The sequence below is a fragment of the Dipteris shenzhenensis genome, chromosome 1 (genome assembly GCF_047967505.1).
Source record: "Dipteris shenzhenensis isolate YYH24624 ecotype China chromosome 1, Dip_SZ_1.0, whole genome shotgun sequence".
Taxonomy (NCBI): Eukaryota; Viridiplantae; Streptophyta; class Polypodiopsida; order Gleicheniales; family Dipteridaceae; genus Dipteris; species Dipteris shenzhenensis.
Window position 1 is genome coordinate 47,772,771 of NC_141596.1, and position 14,686 is coordinate 47,787,456.

Here is a 14,686-nt window from a genome sequence, read left to right on the forward strand (position 1 = left end):
TTTTCCTTAAATTGAGACCCTTTGTTCTCCGCTGGGCCAATTCCTTGGAGTAGAAACAGAGAAGTTTATCAACCCGAGAGGCAACCCCCAAGCTTGTGTCCTGATGTAATTCAAAAGGACATCTCTTGTGCCCCTGGCCTTGTCCTTTTTTTTTTTTTTTTTTCATGAAAAAGACTTCTATTAAGTAAGAACAAAAACCCGCGAGAGCAAGCTCAAAGCGGAATACATCATGAAATCATGAGGATAATAAAAAACCCCCTCAGAGTGAGGTGGAAAGAAACCAAGGCTGAGGCTGAAAGTGCCATCTCAACCCTGTAGTAGATTCAGAGAAGAAAGGAGAATCCTTCCATTCCCTGAAGAAAGAAGCCCTCCTAGCTGAGGCTGCACGGGAGTCCCCCTGCATACCCGTCCATACGGCCATCAGAGTGTGTACGATGTCTGTCCAGATACTAGCCAATGTGTGCGAGGGATGAACCTGAGTACCCTCCATAGCCTCTGTGCATCTGGATCTCCAGATATGCCAGGCTGCTATGCTCGCTATAATCTCCCAAGAAGTATCCACAGAGGCATGTACAGCTGTAAAAGGACGGTGTGGAACCACATCCAACGAGCAGAGCTCAACCCGATGATGTCGAACCGAAATGGCCCGGGAGGAGTCAAGTCCCTCATAGAAAACCTGAGGTCCTGTAAGAGAAAGCCAAGCCACCGAGCCCCAAGTCATAAAGAGTGGGGAATGGGCAAAGTGACTGAAGATCCTAGCTATCCCCATCCAAATCAATCTCGCCTGTCTGCAATCCCATAAGCAATGCTGAATAGACTCCGAAGTAGAAAGGCAACGAGGGCAAGTAGGGTCGGCTCCGAATCTGGACCTCCAAAGGTTCACTGCAATCCCTCCATGAATAGAAAGCCAAAAGAAGATAGTGATCTTTCTATTCCTGTGGGATTTCCAGAGCCTCCTCCAGAAGTACCTCTGCTGATCCGCAATAATACCAAAAGTCTCCCAATGAGGAACTCTGGAGGGTCTCCAGCCTCTACTACTGAGCTGAAATCTCCTGGCATTACTGACCGTGTAACGAAAGAAGGGGATGGTCTTCTCTCGATGCCCCGCGTCAATCCACTCCCACTCTCCGGGGTCCCACTGTAAATACTTGATGGGAACTCCTCCATAGAGCCAAAGTCTCCAAGACCCGGTGGAGAGTAACTGGGGGTCAGGGTCTAAGAACCACTCTGAATCTGATCCCTGCATCAAAAGGCCTACGACCCTGATAGGCTGAAAAGCAGACTCAAGCAATATATCATCTGTAGATCTGAGCAATCTGCCACCATCCTGGACACTGAAAACCAAAGCATCCTCTTGTGCACCTCGGAAGGCTAAGACCTGAAGTGGAACCCCGCCTCTCGAGAAAGTACCTGCCCAAGTGGAGGTAGTGAGAGGCATATCATCTGTGTCGCCCCACCACTTGCACGTTGTTCACCAGAGGGGGAGTCAAGGACGTGACATTGAAACTGCACAGTGGCACTTTGAGCCTGAGCTGCTGCTCCTCCCCGTTCCCCTGCTGCTCCCCCTCCCTCAGCCCGTCTCTCTCCCCCCTCAGCCTGTCCCTAGCCCCTCCCTGCTGCTCCCCCCCCTCCCCCCCTGCTGCTCCGCCCCCTCCCCCTGCCTGTCCCTCGCTCCCTCCCTCTGTTCCCTGCTTCCGCCCCCTCCCCCCTGCTGTCCCGCCCCCTCTCCCTGCCTCCGTCCCCTCCCCCCTGCTGCTCCGCCCCCTCTCCCTGCCTCCGCCCCTCCCCCCTGCTGCTCCCCCCTGCCCCCTGCTGTCCCGCTCCCTCTCCCTGCCCCCGTCCCCTCCCCCCTGCTGCTCCGCCCCCTCTCCCTGCCTCCGCCCCCTCCCCCCTACTGCTCCCCCTCTCCCCCTGCCTCCGCCCCTTCCCCCCTGCTGCTCTGCTCCCTGCCTCCGCCCCCTCCCCCTTGCTGTCCCGCCCCCTCCCTTGCTGTCCCGCCCCCTCCCTGCTTGCTCTCCCGCCCCCTCTCTTCCTCTCACTCCTCCCTTTCTTCTCCTCTCCTTTCCCCTCCCTCCCTCTCAGCTTGCCCCTCTCCCCTCTCAGCCCCAGCCCCTCTCCTCCTTCCCTCCCCTTCCCCCCTGCTTCCTCCTAGCCTCCTTTCCCCTCCCTTGCCCCTCGCAGCTTTTTTGGAACGGAAGGAGCTTTTTTTTCTCTTCGAGTCGGCCTCCTCACCTTGATTGGCGATGGATTCCCCGTCAGCCAATCCTACTCCATCTCCACCGGCCGCGAAAACTATCACTTTCTCTAAAGACGAGTTGCAGCAGCTCAAGAAGGATGTAGAGATTGAGTGCTCTACCACTTTGCTAGCACGCATCTTCGGGTCTCACCCTTCCAGATCCCAAGCCAGAGACTGGATGCTTGCGGCTCTCCCCCCAGACCTCGCTCCTCGATTGGTAGATGTTCACCTTCTGGGACGAGGTTTTTTCCAGGTTGTTTTTGACACTCCAGAGGCTGCGAGCACTATGCTCAAGGCCGAGTTTTTACACCTGGGACACAGGAAGATCTTCTTTGAAGCCTTTCACCTTGGTTTCGACCCAGTTGAGGCAGATAAGAAATTCTTCTCGCTCTTCATCAGGTTCCCCGGGCTTCCCCAGGTTTACCATCGACTTCTTTCTGTTATTGGGGAGCATTTTGGCGCAGTTGCTGAGATCCCACCCCTCCCTGGGTTGCCATTGACTGCAGCAGAGGCAACCAAGGCTGATGGGGTTCCTAGAGTTAGGGTCCTTTGCAAGGATCCTAACCTCGAGATGGACCACGTCATGATACAGCGCCCGGATGGTTCCTTTTTTCGCCAAAGAGTGGAGATTTCAGGCAGGCAGGACCAGTGCAGGATTTGCAGGACCTCGAGACACTTTGCCAGGGATTGTCCCAGGAAGAAGAAAAGGCCTAAGAAGGCCTCTGGTACAGCTACCGCCTCAGGGCATCGACAGGGGGGACAGGGGGGGGGATTAGACCCGGCACTTGCCCCTCGACCTCGGCAGAGGGGTGGTACAGGTCCAGCTCCTGCTCCTCATTCTTCACGTGGCGGTCCTGCTCAGTCAGGTGGTGGTACAGGTCCAGTACCTATTCCTCGGCCTCATCAGGGGGGTGGTACAGGTCCTGCTCCTCGACCCCCACCTCCCTCAGGCACACACGACGCTTTACAGTGGGTTCCAGTACGTGTGCAGGTCCCTCCTTCAGTTCACGAGGGTACCTTAGTAGACTCTGCTTCACCTCGAGCTGTCCTTCCTGTCTCACCTTGCACAGTCCGAGACGCTGAAGCTTCGACCTCCTCCCCAGTTGCAGCTTCTTCCTTAGATCCAGCACTGCCAGATGTTCCTCTTGAGGATGGAGAGATTTCCGCGGCTGGGCAGACACCGGGTAGAGAGCCTTCCTCACTCCCTCCCTTGGACAGGGGGAAGGGGATAGCTTACACTGTTGATCCTCTTCCCTCACAAGGGATCCTTCGTACTCCGGTGTCTGGATTGCTCCACAGGAACTCGTTTTCAGCCTTGGCAGAGAGTTCAGATTTCCCAGAGGAGGAGTTTGTGCCCGCTACTTTTGGGGAGCCAGTGGTTGGATTTCCTATTGACAGGGCTTCTTCTTCAGGTGCCAGGATTCTTTCCCCTATTGACTTTCTCCACTGGGTTCCTTCCCTCCTTCCAGGAGGTCTTTCCCTGTTGAGGGGTTTGTTTCCGCCACTAGGTCGGGTAAGGTGTTCCACTCTACATCCTCCCGTCGATGAGGATTATCAGTTGGAGCCTAGGTGGCGTCCCACATCGCCGCCGCAGACAGCTGATCCGGGATCAGCTTCATCCAGGTGTTACTGGGGGTCCCATTGATATATTATTTATTCAAGAGCACAAGCTGGATTATAGAGATTGTGCCAAGTCAGGCAAGTTACTTTCAGGACATACTTTTTGGTCGCCTGCATTGGGCACTAGGGGAGGCACTTCTATTTCAGTTTCGCAGTCGGTTCTCCCCTTAGTTGTTGGGCACGGAGTCATTATCCCCTCTAGAGCTCAGTGGATTATTCTCTTGAATGGAGGGCGTAAGGTTGGCTTCCTCAACCTATATGCCTCCAACATTAGAGGGGAACATGTCCTTATGTGGAAGACTTTGCTCTCCTGGGCCCCCATTGTGGATTCTTGGGTGATTGGAGGTGACTTTAACATGGTCGAGTTACCTTCAGACAAAAAAGGGGGTAGAGAAGGCGGACTTCACTCTTTGGAGAGAGCAGCTTGGGATGCCTTCCTTTTCCATTTCTGTGGCAGAGATACTTGGTGTGATGATGCCTTTCTTATTCAGCCACAGTCCCTCCTGTTCTCTTGGTCGAACAGGAGGCAACAGATGCCTATTCATGCACGCATTGACAGATTTTATGTAGATGACTGGGCACTAGACAGAGGTGGATCGGTATGCATTGCTGCGGGGGTTTCCACCTCAGACCATTTTCCTGTTGTTCTGGCTATCTCAGAGCCTCACTTGAGAGGCCGATCTGCCAGCATCAGGATCCCAGATGCCTTTTACACAGAGGAGGACCTTACAGAGGCAGCCCTACGGGTATGGTTTGCTCATGTCCAGGGAGGGCAGCCACATCCTTCACATTTAGCCGCTGCCCTCTCTGGTATTAGCGACTTTTACTGCTCAGTTGCTTCTACCAGGAGACGAGATATTCTCAGACGTGAGATTGGTGTTCGCCAGCAGTTAGCAGCTTTGCAAAGGGAAGAGCAGAAACGGCCTTCAGATGCTTGGATTCAGGAGCGCCTTGCTGCAGCGAGGGCTCATCTGCAGTTATTGCTTGATCAGAGAGCAGAGTATGCCTTTCATGCACGGGAGTCCTTCTGGATTCAGATGGGTGGTAGAGTCAATAAACACTTCTTCTCTACTCTTGGCCCTAGACATAGTAGAGAGAGTGTATCTCAGCTTATTGACTCACATGGGGTTTTACAGACAGAGCCAGATGACGTCTTACGCATAGCTTCAGATTTCTATGCCACCCTCCTTACTGCTGATCCTGAGACACACGATATAGAGGATGCTAGACAGGCTATTTGGCAGAGTATCCCAGTGTTGGTGAATCCGGATATGCATGTTCTACTTGACGCACCTTTCACCAACACAGAGTTCAGGACTGCACTTTCAGCCCTTCACAAGGGCAAGTGCCCAGGTTTAGATGGCCTCACCCCGTCTTTTTTCATTGCATTTTGGGATATGATTGGAGACTATATTACTTCAGCCATGCAGGCCATTTGGGACTCTGGCGAGATGCCTGAATCGCTTACAGAGGGCCTCATCCACCTTATCCCAAAAGGAGGTAGCAGAAATTTATTGTCCCAGTGGAGGCCTATCACACTTCTGGGGACTTGTTACAAGATTCTGGCCAAGGCTATCAGCCTCCGATTGCAGCCACTTCTCCCTGATCTTATCCACGACACTCAGACGGGATTTGTGCATGGCAGAAGTATTTTTTATAACATTTTTTCTTTCTGGGAAGCTTCAGAGTGGGCCATGCAGAGTGGCCAAAATCTTGCCATTCTACTGTTGGATTTTGAAAAAGCTTATGACAGAGTAGATTGGAGTTTTTTGGAGGGCACCCTTCTACGCTTTGGATTCACTGATGTTTGGATCAGAGGTGTTTCCTCTTTGTACAGATCAGCCCATAGCCAGGTACTTATTGGTGGGGTAAGGGGTGAGAGATTTCAGATTTCGAGATCAGTCCGTCAGGGATGCCCCCTTGCTCCTTTCCTTTTTTTATTCGTGGCCGAAGCTATGAGCATCTATGTTAGATCTCAAGATGACATCTTTGGGCTGAGACTTCCTATCAGAAGAGAAGAGGAGCTGCTTGACAGTGAGTTGGCTGATGACACAGCGATTTATTTGGATGCCTCTCCACAGACATTGACTTCTTTCAGGACAACATTGGATTTATTTTGCTTGGCGGCAGGGGCGCAGATAAATTGGCATAAATCCAATGGCTTTTGGATCAGTGATGAGGACACTCCAGTTTGGGGACTTGACATAGGGTTCACTTGGGTTCAGAGGGGTGTGCCTATCAGGTATTTGGGCTGCCAGGTCGGCTTGGGTATTTCTACCACGCAGCAGTTTGCTCCCGTGTTGGAGAGCATCAGAAGGAAGCTTCTCTTTTGGAGCTCAGCCAAGCTGGATCTTGCCTCTAGAGTTGTGGTGGTCAACCAGGTCCTCTTGGCCACGGCCTGGTTTATTTGTTCATGTTGGTGCCGTTCTAGGGACTGCATCATTCAGCTCAGAAGACCGATCAGGAACTTTCTCTGGAGTGGGCTTGATGGCACAGCAGATGCCTTAGCCAGAGTGGCTTGGGAGACCCTCATCCTCCCTACACAGGATGGGGGTCTCAATATTATTGATCCAGATTTACAGTGCAGAGCCTTACTTTGCAAGATAGTGGTGCGAGGACTTATGCCAGGACAAGAACCGTGGAAGGACTTTCTTATCAGCAGCATACAGAGGTGCACACCTTCCTCAGGAGGAGACTGGATGAGCAGTGTTAGATGGATTTTCACCTCAGCACACCTCAGATCACCTTCTTCCCCTCTCATGGTTGCCATTCTGAAAGCTTGGGCTAGTTTCAGAAGCTCTCTTCGGAGGATTCCTCCTTCCTCCCGGGAAGAGATTGATAGGCAGCCCATCATGTGGAATGACAGTATTTTAGATGATCGTGGCAGACCACTGGGTGCCTCACTCTACATGCAGTGGGCCAGGTGGGAGAGGGGACCTGCTTCTTCTTTGGGATCTTGGAAAGCCTTCCGTAGGCTTCCAGAGGAAACCAAGTCAAGGTTGACAGGACATCTCAGAGGGAGTGCAGGGAGGATCTTGCAGACTGGCCTGTCCTTTGAGTATGGCAGAAGACAATCTTGTTTTGGTTGTAGTTGAGGCTACATTCCATTAGTTGTAGATTAGGAGTGGCCATCAAGTGCCTCAATCCCCGCTAGAGTCTTATCTCAGTTCCAGCGGTGGATAAGATCAGCGATAGTTATCATGTAAATCTTCAGACTCCCGGGTCTCTATTCGAGCAGTTCCTTTCTCAGAGGTACAGGGGCTCAGGGCATCCGGATAGGCCGGCTTCAGGGCGGATCACTCGACTTACGATCACATTTTTACACTTAGAGGGATCATTGAGGAGGCCAGACACAGGAGACAGAGAGTATATTGTTGCTTTGTGGATTTCCGCAAGGCATTTGACACCGTTCCCCGCGCCCAACTCATCAAACGCCTATAGGAGTTAGGCTACGACTCGGTGATTATCTGGGCAGTAGTAGCTCTCTATGAGCGGGTGACGGGGCAGGTCAGGATTGGCACCAGCTGGAACCCAGAGATCACGAGCACTATCGGAGTCAAACAAGGATGTCCCTTGTCACCGACTCTATTTGGCCTCTACATCGACGAGCTCGAGACCACCATCAGGACACTCGGAGGTGCAGGCTGCTCTCTTGCGGAGGCTGTTATCCAGATTCTCCTTTACGCAGACGATGTAGTACTACTATCCTCTTCTGCTACTGGTCTTCAGTGACACCTAGATGGACTTCAGGTCTTCTGTGATACACATGACTTGAAGGTCAACCTTGGGAAAACCAAGGTGATGATCTTCAACACTTCCAGACCCGCTATGCATCGAGAGCAGTTCCTCTTCGCCGGTGACCCTGTTGAGATAGTTGACTCTTACACATACTTGGGCGTTGTCTTCTTAGGCCCGATCTTCACGATGCGCTCGGCGATGCAGGTCAAGATCAATCGGGGATACGCCGCTCTTGCCAGGCTGGAGCGACAGTGCTACCACTCCCATTGCCAGGACCTGCGGACCAAGTCTCTCCTTTTTGATTCTTTGGTCCGCCCAGCAGGCATGTACGGTAGCCCTTGGTGGGGAGTCGACCTTTCAGACATAGAGTGGGCTCGAGTCGAGCGCCTACAGATACTAATGTTTGCTCGGATGTGTTGGGGTAAAGGCACATTGCCACCCCTTTTATTAAAGATATGACACCTATGACTGTCTTAAGACAGTCATAGGGTGAAAAACCTAATCCTAATAAAACTTAAGAGTTTGTGGTGTGGCTCATCACTTCACACCCGCATCTTGAGTGTCACTCTCTCTCTCACCCTCTCTCTGTTGTTCTTCTCCCTCTGACCTTCCCCTTCAACTGGTATCAGAGCCTCACTTCCTCCCTACCCCTGCCTACCTCTCCCTCTACCCCCTCGGGACTTGTGCCCTTTTGGCATTGCGCAAGCAACTAGGGCTGCAGCACGGGACAGCAACGCGGGGCGGCGAGGTTGTATCGCGGGCAATAGCGCGGGCTGCAGCGGATCTGCGAGCAGGGCAAGGCGGCGCCGAACAGCAACAGCAGCTGCTAGCTGCTACAGCTGCGAGCAGGGCAAGGCGGTGCGCACGTACGCGCAAGAAGCGTGGGCGCTGCGCGCAGGCAGCAGCTTGTGATCACGCCATTTCCGTACAGTCGTGTACGGACGTACGGTCGTCCGTACAACTGTACGGACAGCAGTCGACCGTACCGTACGGATCTCCGTACGGACTGAGGCAAGGGCTGCGTTAGGAATTTCTGCGTCAGGGAGCTTCATCAGAGATTTGCATTTCGAAAATTTCTTTTTTTTTCTCTTCTTGGATCTGTACCCTGCACAGGTACATCAGGTACTTTGGTACCCTGCACTAGTACAAAGGTACAGAAAGTACAGCAGGTACATTTTTTTTTGGGAAGAGGAAAGGAGAGAGAGCACTCTGCTCTTCATTCAGGATCATTTTCAGTTCTCAAAACTGTGTTTTGAAAGTACAGCAAGTACCTTCGTGTCCCTCGTGCTTGAGGTGACTAGTACCACAGTGTGTGGTTGATTGCACAGTTATCTTGTTTCGGGAAGGTAATGCCTTGATTTTGCAGAGGATTTTTATGCTTTTGCTGAGTGCAAATCTCAGCTTTTGGGTGACATTTTCAAAGGGCTTTTGCCTGGAAGCTTATGCAGTGTATGCCTTGAGGCAGTGTGGAGCCAGGGAGCCCACATTAGTCTTGTTTCCGCAGTGTACTCAGTGACATTTCTTGCAGGTCACATTTTGTGTACGACACCTTTTGAAAATCTCAGTTGAGCCACGCTTGGCCAGGGCGCATCGAGTTTACTCGGTCCCTAACTGTCCATCGTTGACAGTGCTCAAAAGATTTTCTCTTTAGTGTCTGTACGTTGGGATCTGTGTTGTTATTGTGTACACAGGGCTGTTTATGCATTGCATTGTCAGGTGAGTGCCAGGAGAGCGCTACATTTTGTATGCTACCTCAGTGTTGAGGTGTTCTTTCACTTGGTACAGGTGTCAAATCAAGGGGCTTTTGCCCAGACTTTGCTTGATAGCACTTGGGTTACTGTCAGAGACCTTCAGATGCCTTTTATCCCCTTGGCAGAAGGGTGATTGCTTGGGATTTGTCCCATTTTGCGTTGCAGGTTTGTGACAGGCTGAAGAGTCTGGAGCTTCTTTTTCAGTGAACAAAACAGTGTATGACAAGTGGTTTATGCATATAAAATCAGTGCAATACCTCATCTAAGGTGGGAGAAGTGATCAGGACAGCAGTGTTTTGTGCACGGTACAGTGTGTCAGAAGGTACAGTAACTGGAGGGAATTTTCTGTTTTACTGCAGATTTTTTGACAGTAAAAACAGCACTATTGTGAGTGCTCCTGGCTCTTGATAGAGCAGGTTTTTCTGAGAAATCAGAATTTTATTCAGTCTTTTTTGACTTACAGGGAGTCAGGTACTTTCCTTATCTGATATGGCATCAGAGGGAAGTGAATCATCAATTCTGAACATAAAGAAGTTGGAAGGGGCACACAATTATGCATTATGGGCAGAACAGTGTTTGAATGTACTTCTGCTTAAGAAGATTTGTAAGCCCATAAGGGTGAAGGGTGTCAAGCCATCTGGGATGTCAGATGATGAGTGGGAGGAGCTAGATCTGTCCGCGAGGGCTGCTATCATGCTTACTCTCAGTGATTCTCTTGTGTACAATGTTCAGGCTGAAAAGACCTCTTATGGTGTATGGCAGAGGCTAGCAAAGTTGTATGCCCAAAAGAGTTCAGCTAGTAAGGTGTATTGGTTGAAGAAGCTGGTTGATCTTCGCATGAAGGAAGGTAATGAAGGAAGGTACAGCTATGACCTCACACTTGAGTGAGTTCAATGCCATCTTTACACAGCTGATTGCACAGGGGTTGAACCTTGATGAGGAGTTCAAGGCTACTTTCTTGTTGTGTACCTTTCCTGAGAGTTGGGACACTTTCAAGACCACCTTGTCTAATTCGAACGTCACTCTTATATATGCTGATGTAGAGAGCTCTCTCCTCATGGAGGAGATGAGCAGGAAAAATAATGCGGGCAGCAAGTCTTCAAATGCTTTGCAGGTACAGGATAGAGGCAGGACTCAGCAGAAGGGGAGATTTGCTAGTAAGTCCAAATCCCGCAGTCAGTCCCGTGGCAAAAAGGATATTGAATGCTTTTATTGTGGCAAGAAGGGACATGTGAAGTCTAAGTGCTTCAAGTTTATACGGGATCAGAAAGCCAAGAAGGCTGAAGCAAAGGATGCAGGCAGTGGAAGCAAAGGCAAAGGCAAGGCCAAGGTAGATGACTTGGATGCAGTGAATGTTGCAGCAGAGGACAGTGACAGTGACAGACATGAGGTATTATGTTCTTCTGCTGTAATTGCACACACATTGGTTATTGATGGCCATGACATGCACATCTGGCTCTTGGATTCAGGTGCTTCTTTTCATGTTACTCCTCATAAGGAGTGGTTTACTTCTTACACAGGTACTCATGGAGTTGTTCACCTTGGGAACAACTATGCATGTCAGATTGCAGGGATTGGCAGTATACAGATAGTATTCCCTGATGGACGGTCATTTATGCTTGATGGTGTTCGCCATGTGCCGCAAATCAAGAAAAATCTGATTAGCACTGGCTTGTTGGATGACAGTGATTACCACACCACATTTGGGGATTCCAAATGGGTGATTACTGATGGCCAGGTTGTAGTGGCTGAGGGTTATAAGAGTGATACCTTGTACCCTCTTTATGTTTCCAGTGTAGGTAATCATGTTGTTGCCATAACCGAGCTGCCAAAGATTTCATTGTGGCATAGCCGGTTGGGACACATGTCCGTTAAAGGAATGCAAGAACTATCACGTTTGGGTTATCTGCCGTCTCTTTCTTTTTCAGATTTGCCTACTTGTGATCATTGCATATTTGGCAAGCATTCTGTGACTCCTCATAAGAGGAGAACTCCCCAGAATAGAGCACCGCTTGATCTAGTGCACACTGATTTGTGTGAGATGCCACAGTTATCACTAGGGGGTGCAAAGTATTTTATTACTTTTATTGATGATGCCACACGTAAAGTGTGGGTCTATTTCTTGAAGCATAAAAGCGATGCCTTAGATGCTTTCAAGAAGTTTGTCGCTCAGGTTGAGAATCGGACAGGTCGCAGGCTGAAATGCCTTAGATCCGATAATGGGGTGAGTATGTGTCACATGCTTTTGTGCAGTTTTGCGAAGCTAAGGGCATCAAACAGGAACTCACAGCCCCTCATAATGCATCTCAAAATTGTGTAAGTGAGCGGATGAATCAAACTATTCAGGAGAAGGTTCGATGTATGTTGTCTTATGCTGCATTGCCCCATGGCTTTTGGGCAGAAGCCGTGCAAACAGCAGTTCACATTATTAACAGGTCGCCAAACAAGGCTTTGGAGTTGAAAGTGCCAGAGGAGGTGTGGTCTGGCAAGCCACCCTCATATAAGCACTTGCGTGTGTTTGGCTGCGAGTGCTTTGCTCATATACGCAAAGAACTGCGCACCAAACTGGAGCCAAAGTCTCTCAGATGCATCTTCATGGGTTATGGTGACGAAGGTGAAATGGGGTACAGGTTATGGGATCCCGTTAAACGGAAGATTATATGCAGCAATGATGTCATCTTTAAAGAGGATAGTGTACACAAGGAACCCGTGCAACCTGTGGAATACAGGAGGGTTATTTACGATGATGTTGGACAGCAAAGAATGCCCATTTATATGCAGCAGCAGGCTGCTGCAGATAGCCCTGTTCAAGAGGGTATACAGGCTGGAAATCAGCCAGATAATTTTGCCAATGATGCACCACTGGATATGCCAGCAGATGGGGCTGTAGAACAGCCAGATATGGTGGTACAGCCACCCGTCATGCATGACGAACAGGCTGGACAGCAGCCTAATCCGGAACATTTTGTTAGGAGGAGCACCCGTGTACAACGGCCTCCTGCCAGGTTTGTTCCAGGAGCCAATAATGTGGCTGATTTTATCATGCTGACAGATTGTGGTGAGCCTTCCAGCTTCAAGGAAGCTATGGGAAGAACAGAGAAAAGGAAGTGGGAGAAAGCCATGCAATCTGAAATGGACTCCCTACTTCAAAATGATACATGGGACTTGGTGCAGCTACCTGCAGGCAGAAAGGTTTTGCCATGCAAGTGGGTTTACAAAGTCAAAGTGGATTCAAATGCTTTAGCGAGGTATAAGGCGAGATTGGTTGCCAAGGGATTTAAGCAGGAGAAGGGCATTGACTTTGATGAGATCTTTTCCCCTGTAGTCAAGATGACTACTTTGAGAGCAGTGTTAGCTCTTGTTGCTCATGAGGACATGGATTTATGTCAGATGGATGTGAAGACTGCTTTTCTTCACGGAGATCTCCATGATGAGATCTATATGAGTCAGCCAGAGGGATATGCTGTTAAAGGGAAAGAGCAGCTTGTGTGTAAGCTCAAGAGGAGCTTGTATGGACTCAAGCAGGCGCCAAGAGAATGGTACAAGAAGTTTGATGCCTTCATGCAGTCCCAAGGGTATCATAGGTGTGAGACTGATCATTGTTTGTACACCAAACGGGCAAAGGATGGCAGTTTGATGCTACTCATTCTATATGTGGATGACATGCTGATTGCCAGTAAATCTCAGCATGAGATTAGTGCTTTAAAGAAACAACTGCATAAGTCTTTTGACATGAAAGACTTGGGTGATGCAAACCATATTCTTGGCATGCGGATTACTCGTGACAGGTCCAAGGGACTTTTGTTTCTGTCGCAGAAGGAGTACATTGACAAAGTACTGCAGAGGTTTAAAATGGAGGGGGGGAAGTCTATTAGTACCCCGTTGCCTCCACATTTAAAACTCAGCAGTAAGGACAGCCCCAGATCAGATGATGATAAGGCTGAAATGGCCAAGGTTCCGTATGCATCTGCAGTTGGTTCTTTGATGTATGCCATGGTTGCCACTCGTCCGGATATTGCTTTTGCGGTGGGAGTCATCAGCAGGTATATGGCAAATCCAGGCAAGCGGCACTGGGAAGCAGTGAAAGGTGTCTTGAGGTATCTCAAGGGTACCAAAGACTTGTGCATATGCTATGGTAGGCAGGATGCATTGGTGCATGGTTTTACAGATTCAGACTATGCAGGGAATGCAGATAACCGGAAATCTACTACCGGTTATATTTTCACATTTGCAGGAGGTGCTATATCATGGGTGTCTCGGTTGCAGAAATGCGTTGCACTGTCAACTACTGAAGCTGAATATGTTGCAGCCACTGAGGCTTGCAAGGAAGCAATATGGCTTACTCGGCTGGTGGGAGATTTGGGCATTACAGGAGATATGCCAATTTTGCATTGTGATAGTCAGAGTGCTATCATGTTGGCAAAGAATCCGGTCTTTCATCAAAAGACCAAGCACATAGATGTGAAATATCATTTCATCAGGGAGGTACTGGAAGACAAGCGACTTGAGCTTGTGAAAGTGCATACTGATGACAATCCTGCAGATTTGCTCACTAAGAGCTTGCCTACAGAGCGGGTTTGCACATTGCCGCCACATCATGGGATTAGGATGAGACCACTCTTATTTTATGGTCTTGTATACAGTAACTGTATATTGCTGTAATTTTTATTCTTTTCTCCCCTTTAGGCATATTGGCCTTTAGGTGGGAGGTTGTTGGGGTAAAGGCACATTGCCACCCCTTTTATTAAAGATATGACACCTATGACTGTCTTAAGACAGTCATAGGGTGAAAAACCTAATCCTAATAAAACTTAAGAGTTTGTGGTGTGGCTCATCACTTCACACCCGCATCTTGAGTGTCACTCTCTCTCTCACCCTCTCTCTGTTGTTCTTCTCCCTCTGACCTTCCCCTTCAGGATGATCCGTAGCAAACCATCGGTACCACACCAGATCATTCTAGCAGAGTTCGGCGCCTCACCCCTACAGCTTGACACAGCTTCATCTACCACATGCGCTCCGGATCTCCCTCGGTCAGTTTAGGGTCTCGTCACACTGATTATGGATCGACAGAGGCTATCCCACGAGAGGACCGCCTTTGCCCACTTTGCGACTTGCAGGAGATCGAGTCGGAGGAGCACTTTGCTTTCAGATGTCCTATCTATTATGCCATTCGAGGCCGGTACCACTGCCTCTTCTGCGACGGATTCGGCCCCCTCGCACACATGCTGCAATTCTCGGATCAGCAATGCCTAGCCGCTTTCTTACATGAGATGACTCGCCACCGAGATACCTCTCTCCGAGCACGGGGACACGAGCAGCACACACAGCGTGAGGACACCCA

General features: G+C 49.9%; 1 protein-coding gene across 1 annotated transcript in view; it reads left to right on the plus strand.

Annotated features, from left to right (window-relative positions):
• LOC147905951 (alpha-mannosidase-like) overlaps positions 1-14,686 on the plus strand; it is a 263,387-nt gene that overhangs the window by 186,784 nt on the left and 61,917 nt on the right. The gene's annotated exons all lie outside the window — the stretch shown is intronic.